Genomic DNA, 14,082 nt, shown 5'->3' with positions numbered 1-14,082 from the left:
CCCACCAAATACACAACTTCTGATGTAGCAACACACATGCTAGCTTTTCCTTCTTTGGAAATCTGTACCAGATTCCCCAGTTACCCGGATCTGCTCCTTGTTTCATCACTCCCTCCTTCTTGCCATCCCCCGAACCTCCTTGCTTTGCCACACGAAATGGGTGGGAAAAAGAATAAACTGAAAAGAGGGGAGTAAGGAGGAGAAATAAGAAACAAGGTCATCATTGGCACTTGAAGAAGGGAAAGGATGTTAATAAAAAAAAAGAAGGCATAAGTCAGCAGTCTTGGAGAGTGATAGTGTGACCCAGCTGGGGAAGTGGATTCGGCAGCTGAGCTGTGCTAAGGACCCGCTTGTAGTTTGTGGTCATATAATTAAAGTAGGGTCAAGTTAGTGGTATTGGGGGAGGAGGTGGGACAAGGGATTGGAGGGTTCTAAGAAGAATGTAGTTATGGACCACACACATAGCTCTATTTCTAGTTACCTAATAAGGGATTTAAGTTAAATGGGCAGAGAAATTGTCTCCAGGAAGTGGAATTATGGGTAGCCTTTGCTAACCTCTTTTATATTTCTCAGGGTATTCTTAAGATTTTGCAAAGAGCATGTATTTCCTTTTATAAACAGATAAAAACAATAAAGCTATCTCAAAAACAAATAAAAAAAATTAAAAATCCAGCAAAATGAGGTTTTGTTAGGAAAGAAAGCAACTAACCCAATTTCCTATAGGAAAAAAATGCTGCCCTAAATTTGGTTGCTTCCTTGACTATTAATTTGGATATTTAATGATAACCCTCTTCAACAGGAAAAATACTAATGAATCACTTGGGGAAAATGAAGAAAAGCACAGTACTGGAAAAACACACCCACGAACATATCTGCAAAGCTACTGAAAACATAACAGAACATCGACAGGGCCCATGTGTCCTCTTTGGAGATTTCCAGGTGAAATGGTTGGAGATCATCTTCCAGTCGTCCCTGGAAGGTGGTGTCAAGGGGAAGAATTCCCCATCAGGTCAGTCTATGATATAATAGAACAGGGCACGTGGGTGTCTCAGTCGGTTAAGCGTCTGCCTTTGGTCCTGGTCGTCCTGGGGTCCAGTCCCACATCTGGCTCCATGCTCAGTGGGGAGCCTGCTTCTCCCTCTGCCCCTCCCCCATTCATGCACACATGTGCGCTCGCTCGCTTGCTCTCTCTCTCTCTCCCTCTCTCTCCAATAAATAAATAAAATCTGTAAAAAAAAAAAAATTAGAGTGAACAGCAAGGGCAACGTTGAAAGTTTGATGACACTCAGAAACCCATGCAAGGGCTGCAGTCTGTTGTGCGCAGCCCACTCTGCTCTGTGAAGACGAGGACAGGGGGGCCCCAGAGCCCCTTCCTTGTCACATGGCAGGCTGAGCACAGGAGTCTGATTTGGCAGGGAGTGTGGTGCCTCTAGCTTTCTAGGCCCTGAAGGCCAGCAGCAAGTGGGAGTCCTGCTAGCCCTGGGCAGCCATTCCAGCTGGTGGCTGGTGCTCTGGAAAGGCCCTCTCTGTCAGCCATAGTTGCTTCATCTAAAAATCAAATCTTCCTCAAGAGCCAGTGTTGTGGAGACTCAACGTCTCCAGACTTGATTGAGTGTGACAAGAAGGACCAACCTGTAGGCTTTGGAAGGGAAAGGAAAAAAGGAAAAAGGGGGGGGGGGGGGGAATCCCTGTGTACGAGATATACCACACTTGGGCTAGTTTTCACTAAATCCCAGCTTTTGATTCTTGTCGGAAGACAGGGGGAAGGTAGTTGACTGAAAGACCTCTTGCCTCCTCCCACTTTAAATTTTAGGGATGATAAATTACCATGAAATTAATTTAGTTTTACTATTACACTTTGACTGTGAGGCCTGAACCAAGGACATTTTTCTGTCAAAGTCTTTGTAGATGTAACATTTTGTATGCCTGAAATATATCTGCATATAATCCTGATATTGGGAAAATCTATTAGTATTTTGTAAAATGACATGTCTGGTATAGCGTCTGGCTTTTTCTGGAGGAAGAGAATATAATCCTACAAAGCAGTAGAAATTCTGCTGAGCACAGGCATGACAGATACACTAATCCCACTGGGTTGAGGTCTTCATGAATGGGAAGTTATTGTTTGAAAAGGTAATTTCTGATATAATTAGAAATTGGAGGGCAGGGTCCTAAGACTCTATAAAAAACATGTTTCTGAGTACTTTGTTTTTTACTCAGAAAAAAAAAAAAAAATTCATTCCTAAAGCCACTCCAGCTGGCATGAAGACCATAAACCAGGGTTTCTCTCTGGGATTTTGTGATAATCAGGTTCAGCACATTCCAGAATGGTGCTTGTTTCAGACACTTGGCAACTATATGAGGTTGGTAAAAGTGAGGAGGAATTTTGCTTTGCCTGACCTCATTTAAGAATGAGAATACACATTTCTTTAGAGTTTGAAACCCTCAGTGTTCATGCTTTAATCTTTCAAACTCCCACCTTCCCAGGGCACCCTCGGCTTTCATCAGTGCTTTTCTCATAGTCATGCCTCTTTATAGTTTTATAATTTTTTTAAAGGTAATACGAGAAGAGTTTAAGGCATTGGTATCCATTTTTCATTAAATAAAGTGTCAAAACTCCTGATACTGTGCTATAGAGTTGCCATCATGCCAACAGTTTCAATTTTAAACCCATTTCCCCCATTCTGATGACATTAGAACTTCACCCTTGGCACTATTACTTTATAACTTTCATTTTTAATTAAAGAAGTTAAATTGGCAACAGAAAACACTTCGCTTTCACATTAGCTTTGTTAATAAAAAGTGAAAGTTAAAAGCAGAGTACCTGTGGATAAAAATCTAGTTCCAAGCTCCAGTTTCTCCTTTATCTCATGAAGTCAGTATGTTAAAAGAAAAAGGGAAGATAAACATATTTTTAAACTAACTATTTTGGCTAATTCCTAGTCTAGAAACTAGAACATATATTTCTATTCAGCAAAAAATTCAAAGTTCTACAGATACTCTGCAAAATGGTTAAATAATTAGTAAAGAAAGGTAGCAAAAATCCCAAAGAAAATGAAAGAAAAAGAATTATTCTCAAAAAAACAAAACAAAACAAAGAGCCCCCAAACAAACACAGTAGATATTGATGCATAAGAAGGAAAACCTGCAATTATCAAATCTAACTAAAGAACTAATGTTAAGGTATGAAAGCAATATCTACTGTAAAATGTTTTTACCATAGTGAACAAATCAAAATATTTTTGTTTGGCTAACATAAAGAGAGGGGAAAATCTGGATGTCTTCTTTATCAGTTATCAAATATATATATCTTCTAAAACTGGAGAAAAGCTCTATTTCAAACAAGTTGAAAAAACAAAACACCGGATTTCTAATCAATTCTCTTAGACTTCATTCTTCTATTTAATAGTACCCCATTACCAACCAACCAACCAACCAATCCTAAAAGTTTAAAATGGAACTAAGAAACCAACAATCATACTAACCAAAGAAAGCAAGAAAAACAGTCGAAGTTTGAACAAAGCACAATTTTATTAGAATTCATGAAAGAAAGAGAACTGACCATCTCCTCTCTTTCTTAAGATCACAATAAAATTGTAAAATAATTTAAAACAAAAGCATAAGTTCATGAAGACAAAGAGAACTGAAAAAAAGCACCTGTAGATGAACGTGTCAACTGTCAACAAATGTTTAAAAGACAAAGCAGAGGGAATCCCTGGGTGGCTCAGTGGTTTAGCACTGCCTTCAGCCCAGGGTGTGATCCTGGAGTCCTGGGATCGAGTCCCACGTCGGGCTCCCTGCATGGAGCCTGCTTCTCCCTCTGCCTGTGTCTCTGCCTCTCTCTCTCTGTGTGTGTCTTTCATGAATGAATAAATAAACTCTTAAAAAATAAATAAATAAAAGACAAAGCAGAGCAAGGAAGTCTGGTTCCAGTAAGATAGAAAAGTATACTTCACCCTGTCCCTCCCACTGAAGGCAGCTATGAAATGTAGACAGAATGCATGAATCAGCTATTTGAGGACTCCGAGAAAGAAATGATAGACTGAGGAAAAAAGAACATAGTTTGAAGTACCATCAAGCAACTTATTTTTTCCTTCCAGTAGCCCCTAATCTAGTTGCAGCCCAGCTGGAAACTGGAATGGTCGTTGGTGCAGAGAATGCTCCAGGACATGCCCCCTTGTTCTGGTTTGAGGAACAGGAAAGGAGGCTGCTAACACTCAGCATAAGTGTGAGAAATAATGCCTTTTTTTTTTTTTTTTTTTTTTTTTGGTTCACCATTTCCTTCTGCCTCAGCCGGGTGCATGGAAGAGCTAGCTGGATAAAGCTTCCACTTTCTGACCCCAGAGGATTGAAAAAGACATACCCAGGAAACATAAAAGTATCTGACTGTCAAGAGGCAGAAGCAGGAAAAAGCAACCCCAGAAAGTTATTCATGAACTCCTGGAGAAATCTCTGAGTGGTACATGCATGCATCTAACCCTAAACCATCTATGGTAGACTGGGGGAAGGGAACAGCAGGATACACCACAGTCGGAGTCCCAGACTGGTGGTGGTAGTGTGTACCTGGGACAGATCCAAGAGCACTGCAAAGGCTTTGCAAATGGAATTGACATTAGAGCCATAACCCATAGATCTGACTGGAACTTGCAGCCTAAATTCAACCAGGTAGGTAAATGTTTAATATATAAGATAACTATAACACAAAATGGGGAAGGATAATAAGACCCATATGGTGGTAACTTTTTTTTCAATATCTTCCTGAAGTATTAAATATTGATTCTAAACAGACTGAAAAATTAAGCAATTTTTATTGTCATCCCTAGAGCAATGAAACCTAAGAGATGCTAACAAAAACAAAAGAGAGCAGCTAAAATGAAATACTAAAAAAAATTAAATATTACATGAATATTCACAGCAACTTTATTTATAATAGTCAAAATTTGAATCAGCCTAGATGTTCTTCAACAGGTGAATGGTTAAACTAACTCTGGTCCCTACATACTATGAAATATTACTCAGCAATAACAAGGAACTAACAATACAGGTAACGACTTGGATGAATCTCCAGAAAATTGTGCTGAGTGAAAAAATGCCAACTCCAAAGGCTATATATTTTATTATTTCATTTATATAACATTTTTGAAATAAAATTTTAGAAAGGGAGGAAGATTAGTGGTTGCTAAGGATTAGGGCGGGATAGCCAGAGGAAAGTAAATATGCTTATGAAAGGGAAACACAAGGGATCCTTGGACTTCTTATGTTGTTGGAACTGTGCAGTATATTGACTGGGGTGGTGGATACACAAATATATGCAGGTGATTCAATTGTCTAGAACTTAATACACACATATACACAAATGAACATAAGTGAAACTGGGGACATCTGAACAACCTAGAGGGCTGTATTAATGCCAATAGCCTGATTATATTATACCAGTTTTGCAAATGTTACCACTGGGGAAATTGAACAAACTGTACAAAGGATCTCTTTGTATTATTTCTTATAACTGCATGCCAGACTAGTTAGTTTGATTAAATTTTCACTTAGAAATTTTTAAATGGGGCAGCCCAGGTGGCTCAGTGGTTTAGTGACGCCTTCCGCCCAGGGCGTGATCCTGGAGACCCAGGATCGGGTCCCACGTCGGGCTCCCTGCATGGAGCCTGCTTCTCTCTCTGCCTGTGTCTTTGCCTCTTTCTCTCTCTCTGTGTCTCTCATGAATAAATAAATAAAATCTTAAAAAAAAAAAAGAAAAAAGAACATTTTAAATGTTTAACCCAAAAGAAGACAGGAGGGATCCCTGGGTGGCGCAGTGGTTTAGCGCCTGCCTTTGTCCCAGGGCGCGATCCTGGAGACCCGGGATCGAATCCCACCTCGGGCTCCCGGTGCATGGAGCCTGCTTCTCCTTCTGCCTATGTCTCTGCCTCTCTCTCTCTCTCTCTGTCTCTCTCTCTCTCTCTCTGTGTGACTATCATAAATAATAAAAAAAAAGAAATAACAAAAGAAGACAGGAAAGCATAAGCAAAGGAAATAAAAACACAAAGAACATACAGAAAATAATAAAATGATAGGCCCATCAAAATATATTAATAATTACATTAAATGTAAACAATGTAGGGGTGCTTGGGTGACACAGTCGGTTAAGCATCCAACTCTTGGTTTTGGCTCAGGTCATGATCTCATGGTATGAGTTTGAGCCCCGAGATGGGCGCCACACTGGGCATGGAGCCTACTTAAAAAAAAAAAAAAAAAAAAAAGGAATAAATTAGAAAAAGTAGAGCAAAATAACTACAAATCAAACAGCAGGAAGGAAATAATAAAATTAGAGCAGAAATCAATGAAACTGAAAAGGAAAAAGAGTAGAGAAAATCAATGAAATCAAAACTGGTTCTTTGAAGCAAGTAATAAAACTAATAAACATCTAGCAAGACATGCCAAAATAAGAAGAAGATACAAATTACCAATATCAGGAATGTAACAGAAGATATCACTACAGACCCCACAGACATTAAAATAATAGTATGGGAATACTAGGAACAACTCTACACACAGAAATGCAACAACTTAGATAAAATGATCCAATTTTTGAAAACCATAAATTATCTAAACTCACTCAAGATGAAATAGATACTTTCTTTTTTAAAAATTTTATTTATTAATGAGAGACACACAGAGAGGCAGAGGAAGAAGCAGGCTCCATGTAGGGAGCCTGATGCGGAACTCAATCCCAGGACTCCGAGATCGTGACCTGAGCCAAAAGCAGACGATCAACCACTGAGCCACCCAGGTGCCCCTGAAATAGATATTCTGAATAGTAAAAAATTGAATGCATAGTTTTACACTTTTTCCAGGAAAATAAAATCTCCAGGATCAGATGATTTCATTGGTGAATTCTAACAAACATTCAAAGAGGAAACAATACCAATACCACTCTTTTCCAGAATATGGAAGAAGGACTACTTCTCCTTTTATGAGACTAGCATTACCCTAATACCTAAGTTTGACAAAAGCAGTATAAGAAGACTATGGTCCAATATCCCTTATGAGCGTACTTATAAAAATCCTCAATAAAATATAAGCAAATGAGGGTCACCTGGGTGACTCAGTCAGTTAAGCATCTGCCTTTGGCTCAGGTCATGATCCCAGGGTCCTAGGATCAAGCCACCATTGGGCTCCCTGCTCCACAAGGAGCCTGATTCTCCCTCTCCTTCTGCCTGCCGTTCCCCCTGCTTGTGCTCAAGTGTGCGCTCTCTCTCTCTCTGTATCAAATAAATAAATAAAATCCTAAAAAATATATTAGCAAATGAAATACAAAATATATAATATATAAATATACAAAATATATTAAAAGACTAATAACACCACAATCAAGAGAGTTTATCCTGGGCATCATGGCTGGCTTTAATATTTGAAAATCAATATAATCCACCATTTCAACCACCAAACATTTAAAACCACACAATCATATCAATTGGTGTAATCATATCAATTGGTACAGAAAAAGCATTTGACAAAATTCAACATTAATTTATTTTTAAAACGCTTCAACAAATTAGGATCAGAAGAGAACATCGTTAGCTTGATAAAAGGCTTCTACCAAAAAAATATTTTTTTTAAGATTTATTTATTTGTTTATTTTAGAGAGACAGCATGAGGAAAGGAGAGAGGCAGAGGTGGAAGAGGAGGAGAGAAAGAATCCCAAGCAGACTCCCTGCTGAGCATGGAGCTCTAGGCAGGGCTCAATCTTACCACCCTAAGATCATGACCTGAGACAAAACCAAGAGTCAGATGCTTAACAAACTGAGTCACTTAGGTGCCCCCCCCAAAAAAAAAATTTTTAAGTGATTGTCATACTTAATTGTGAAAGAATGAATATTTTCCCAAAGCATTGGAAAAAGTCAAGGATGTCCACTCCCACCACTGCTAGTCAACATTATACAGGAGGTTCTAGCCAGGGCCATTAGATAGAAAATGAAGAGGCATTCAGTTTGCAAAAGAAGTAAAACTATCTTTATTTATAAATGAGATGATTATATAGAAAAATCCAAGTAATCCACCAAAAAACTTTAGAACTAGTAAATAAATTCAGCAAGGTTGCAAGATACAAGATCAATATACAAATTCAATTGTATATTGTACAGTATATGTTCATATTCTAGCAATGGACAATTCCCAAATGAAATTAAGAAAGTAATTCTATTTGCAATACTATCAAAAAGAGAATAAAATACTTAGGAAGGAATTCAATACACTAAGTGTAAAAGTTGTACTCTGAAAACTACGAAACATAGTTTAAAGAAATTTTTAAAAACCTAAATAAATGAAAAGATATCCCATGCTCATGGATTGAAAGATAGTATTTAAGTCCTACCTATTAATATGTTCATACATTTATATGAAATATGTTAAGACAGCAACACTTCCCAAGTTGATCTACATTTTAGTGCAATCCCCATCAAAAGTCCAACTGAATTTTTTGCATACGTTGATGTTAATCCTAAAATTCATATAGAAATTCAAGGGACCTAGAATAGTCCAAAATAATCTTGAAAAAGAAAAGCAAAGTTGGAAGATTCACACATTCTGACCTCAACTGCAAAATAATGACAATCAAGACAATGTGATACTGACACAAAGACAGACATAACCATCAATAGAATAAAATTAAAAATCCACCAATAAGCCCTCCCATTATAAAAAAAAAAAAAAAAGAATAAGCCCTCCCATTTACAGTCAATTTATTTTCAACAAGGGTGCTGAGACAATTCAATATGGAAAGAATAGACCTTGGGCAGCCCCAGCAGCTCAGCGGTTTAGCACCGTCTTCGGCCGGGGTATGATCCTGGAGACTCGGGATCGAGTCCCACGTTGGGCTCCCTGCATGGGGCCTGCTTCTCCCTCTGTCTGTGTCTCTGCCTCTCTCTGTCTCTCTCTCTGTGTGCCTCTCAAGAATAAATAGATAATATCTTTTAAAAAAAAAAAAGAATAGACCTTTCAACAAATTGTACTGAGACAACTAGATAGCCACCTGAAAAAATGATGAAGTTGGACCCCTACTTCACATCATACACAAAAATTAATTCAAAATGGATCAAAGATTGTAAAATCAAGAGCTAACACTATAAAAATATAGGTGTAAATTTTCACAATCTCAGGTTAGGCAATGTTTTCTTAGATATAACACCAAAAATATTAGCGACAAAAGAAAAAGTTAACTGACCATCAAAATTAAAAGCTCATGTGCTGCAAAGGACACCATATTAAGAAAATGAAAAGACAACCCAAGGAATGGAAGAAAATATTTGCAAATCATATAACTTATAAGGGACTCCTATCTAGGACATATAAAGAACTCATAACTCAACAACAATAACAACCCAATTAAAAAATAGGGAAAAGATCTGAATGATTTAGCGACTCAGGAAAAACAGTTTTTTCAGTTTCTTATAAAGTTAAACATACTCTTAACAATATGACCCAGCTATCCACTTCTATGCATTTACTCTAAAGAATAAAAGACATGTACTCAGACAAAACTCTGAATATAAATGTTTGTAGCAGGTCCATTCCTAATTGTCAAAAACAGGAGACAGCCCAAATGTCTTTCAATAAACTGGTACGTCCATAAAATGGAATACAATTCAGCAATAAAAAGACACAAACTATTGTCATATGCAACAACTTGATGAATCTCAAAGGAATCATGTAGAATGAAAGAAGCCAGTCTCAAAAGGTTATATGTGTATGATTCTATTTATAGGACATTGTCAGAAAGAGAAAAAGGATGGAGAGAGATTCTGAGTACACATGATAAGAATCTAAGATATTTTAAAATTCATAGAACTTTACATACCCCCCAAAAAAGTCTGTTTTGCTGTATGTTCATTTAAAAAAAATTAAGCAGATATATGAGCTGAAACTGACCAAACAGATAGAAGAGAGATACAACCCAAAGTTCCTGCAGAGGGATACATAGCTAAAAAGTGAGCTAATCCTATAGAACCTCAGAGAAACTCAGGATGTGGTCGAAAAGCACTAGCCGAGAGAGGCTAAAAATACGGTGAAAGTCTTTTAAGAAGGGATTGATATCCTAAACCACCTATTCCTTTTCATCAGTATGTTTTATATGTCTCATATTTCAGGGGAATTTTAAAGGAACAATTAAAGAATCAAAGAGAGCCCTTGGATAACTCAAATATGATTAAAATTAAAAACTCAATCTATAGACTAGATGTTTGAATCAAAGGTTTCCATAATATGAGAAATAAAAGAAAGAGAAAAAAATAGGAGAATTTTCAAAAACAGATCAATCTAGATTTAGAAACTATCACAGACAATGCCAGAAAATTTTCCAAAACTAAAAAACAATGAGTTGGCAAATTAAAACAGCCCCTGGAGAGACCAGCACAATAAATGAAATGGTACTTGTTCCAAGACATAGCCCTTCTAAAATTTCAGAAATCCAGGGACTAAATGAAGATTGTAAGAAAAATGGGTCGCAGAAAGTAGAGTCTGAATGGCATCGGATTTCTTACTAGCACCATCAGCTTTCCATTATCGCTGTTGAGTAGTCTGCTGTCCACCTAATACTGTTGTTTCATGCAACTTGTCTTCTATCCTTGGCTACCTTTAAGATCTTAAAGATCTCTTTGTATTTGATCACCTGCTGTTTTACCATGATGGATCTCAAGAATAGGGTCTTTAAAAAAAAAATGTATCCCATTTGGTATTTATTATGATTCCTAAATGTGAGCTTTCATGTTTTTCACAAATTCTAGAAAATAGGATGCCGTTACTCCTTCATTTCTCTATTCTCTTTTTATTTACCTATTATTCCATTGAAGCACATCATAGACATTCTTACCCCATCTTTCATGTCTGTTCGCCCTCCTTCATCCTTTCTTCCTTATTTCTCTGTAGTGTTTTCTCTGTTCACTAGTTCTGTATTCAGGTTTGTCTAATCTCTTCAATTCATAGGGTTTTTTTAAATTTTAGTGATTATATTTTTTATTTTTAAAAGTCCTATCTGAATTTTATTCAAATCTGTCTAATCTTTTCCCATGCTTATGATTTTGTTACCTTCTTTTAGTTCTTTAAACATGAAAGCAGGGATCCCTGGGTGGCGCAGCGGTTTGGCGCCTGCCTTTGGCCCAGGGCGTGATCCTGGAGATCCGGGATCGAATCCCACGTCAGGGCTCCCGGTGCATGGAGCCTGCTTCTCCTTCTGCCTGTGTCTCTGCCTCTCTCTCTCTCACTGTGTGCCTATCATGAATAAATAAAAATTAAAAAAAAACAACAACATGAAAGCATATTTATTTCATTTTGTATATCTTATTATTTATAGTATCTGAAGTCTTTGGGGACCAAATTTCTACTCTTTGTTGTTTCTCTTAATCCTTATTCATGATGACATGGTTGCTTGTGTTTGTCTTGATTTTTCAGTATCAATTTGTGTTCATCAGGACTTTTCCATGGAGATTCCATGAAGCCTGTGTTGGGGGCGTATTCCTGCAGAGAAGACCTCTGTTTTCTCCTTCCAGGCATCTGAAGACACTCCCAACCCAGGACCACTTTACATTAATTTCTTGGCTTGGGGGCTCTGGACTATGCAAGAGCTATAAGTCAAACCTTATGGAGCTGATCTGAGATTATAAATTATCAGGAGAGGCTTCATTTTCTGGCTCCATCCAGAGCCCAGGCTGAGAAAAATACATTTCCTTGTCAGATCATCTCTTTAACTATGCAGATATTGGTCTAGATCACCCCTACCATGACCACATAGAAGTATAGCCCTGTGGGGTTTATCATTTTATGTGGGGTCTCCATTCAAACACTTCATTGCCCAGAAGCCAAGGTCTTTGCAGGCATGTAACAGGTATACCCCAAGTCTCTAGGGAACTAGAAATTATCAAACAACCTTAGATGGCCAGTTCATAATAAAAGGATCCCAGGATATCTAGTCTGTCATATTGCTGGAAATGAAAGTAATCTTTTCACTTTCTCTAGCTTTCAAATGCAGGACTGTTGAATGTGTCCGAGTGAGACAAAATCATCTTCTTATACAGGAAAGTACAACTTGACATTTGGGATTTGAGCCCCAGTCTTTATTTAATGAAACTACTGTTTCTTGTAACCAAGAAACATCTATCTGAAGTTCAACAATTCCTACCATTTCATTTTGTTGTATGTTTCACATTACATTCAAGCAAAATTAAATGTATGGCCTTTAATTTTTAAATAGTAATTACAATATGATCCAAGTTAATGAACATATCTCTCTCTTTCTACACTTGTTTTTGTAGATATGCATACAGTGTGGAATTGAAGAATCTTCACTGAATATTATTACAGAGTAATTTCTGAGTGGTAGGGTATTAACTGACTTCTTAGGTACTTTTTCTGTATTGTTTGATTTCTCTTAATAATGAGTATGTATCTTTATTTAAAAACAAATGAAGTTATTAATCTTTTTAAAAACTTTCTTGAGGGATCCCTGGGTGGCGCAGCGGTTTGGCGCCTGCCTTTGGCCCAGGGCGCGATCCTGGAGACCCGGGATCGAATCCCACGTCAGGCTCCCGGTGCATGGAGCCTGCTTCTCCCTCTGCCAATGTCTCTGCCTCTCTCTCTCTCTGTGTGACTGTCATAAATAAATAAATAAATAAATAAATAAATAAATAAATTATTAAAAAAAAAACTTTCTTGACATACAGATGGCTAACAGATAACCAAAAAGATGTTCAACATCACACTAATCATCAGAGAAATGCAAATCAAAACCACAATGAGGTACCCTTCACACCTACTAGAATGATGATCCTCAAAAAACCAAGAAATAACAAGCATTGGTGAAGATGTGGAGAAAAGGGAACTCTTATACACTGTTGATGGGAATGTAAATCCATGCAGCCACTATGGAAAACAGTATGGAAGTTCCTCAAAAAATTAAAAACACAATTACTAGATAATCCAGCAATTTCATTTCTGGGTATTTATCCAGAGAAAACTAAAACACTAATTCAAAAAGATATCTGTACCTCCCATGTTCATTGCAGCACTATTTACAATAGCTAAGATACAGAGACAACTTAAATACCCATCAATGGATAAATGGATAAAGAAGATTTAAAAAACTGGATAATGAAGATATATCTGTATACACACACACACACACACACACACACAAACACACACTATGGAATACTATATAGCTATAAGAAGGAACGAAATCTTGGCATTTGTAACTACATGGATGGACCTTGAAAGCATTATGCTAAGTAACATAAGTCAGACAGGGAAAGGCAAATATCAGATGATCTCATTTATATGTAGAATCTTAAAGAAAACCAAAAACACATGAAACGGAAAACAGATTGGTGGTTGGTAGAGCTGTAAGGCTGGAGGGTGAGTGAAATGGGTGAGGGGGCCAAAAGAAACAAACTTCCAGTTATAAAATAAATAAATCACGGGGAAGTACTATACAGCAATGGTGACAATAGTTAATAATATTATACTGCATATGTGAAAGTTGCTAAGAATAGATCTCGAAAGTCCTCATCACAGGAAAAAGCATTTTGACACTAACATGGTGTTATATGTCAATTACACCTGCAAAAAAGTAAAAAAAAAAAATTTGTCTCTAGTTAAAATGATAATTTGAACATATACATCAACTTTGACTCTGAAAACCTTACTAAAATTACAGTAAAGTTCTTTTCTCAGAAAAAGAAGAAGGAGAAGAAGGAGAAGGAGAAGGAGGAGGAGGAGAAGAAGAAGGAGAAGGAGAAGGAGAAGGAGAAGGAGAAGAAGAAGAAGAAGAAGAAGAAGAAGAAGAAGAAGAAGAAGAAGAAGAAATAATAATAATAAACCCGCAAGAAGAGGAAGAGGATGACAACTGAGGGTAACAGCAAACTTTGCGGAGTTGGAAAGCAGGCAGATGAATGACTCATCAGACGCAAGACTGAAACCGGAAACTGAGAACCAACTTCATCTATGCCACACCCCTTTCAAAATCCTTCCATCTGAGCAAATCCCATCCACTCACCGCAGGCATCCTTCCTTTGGTCATCATCAATATTTCAGCACACC

At 37.4% G+C, this 14,082-nt stretch overlaps 1 long non-coding RNA gene across 1 annotated transcript in view; it reads right to left on the bottom strand.

The window, feature by feature from the left end:
* LOC111098296 overlaps window positions 1-11,117 on the bottom strand; it is a 56,138-nt gene extending 45,021 nt beyond the window's left edge. Inside the window, exon 1 of the long non-coding RNA XR_005354784.1 lies at window positions 11,077-11,117. This is a non-coding gene — a long non-coding RNA (uncharacterized LOC111098296). The remainder of the gene's footprint in view (window positions 1-11,076) is intronic.
* Window positions 11,118-14,082: the final 2,965 nt, after the last annotated feature.

This window comes from Canis lupus, chromosome 1, assembly GCF_011100685.1.
Source record: "Canis lupus familiaris isolate Mischka breed German Shepherd chromosome 1, alternate assembly UU_Cfam_GSD_1.0, whole genome shotgun sequence".
Classification (NCBI taxonomy): domain Eukaryota; kingdom Metazoa; phylum Chordata; class Mammalia; order Carnivora; family Canidae; genus Canis; species Canis lupus.
Note: the sequence above shows the minus strand (reverse complement) of the source record. Positions and strands in the feature narration are given on the sequence as shown.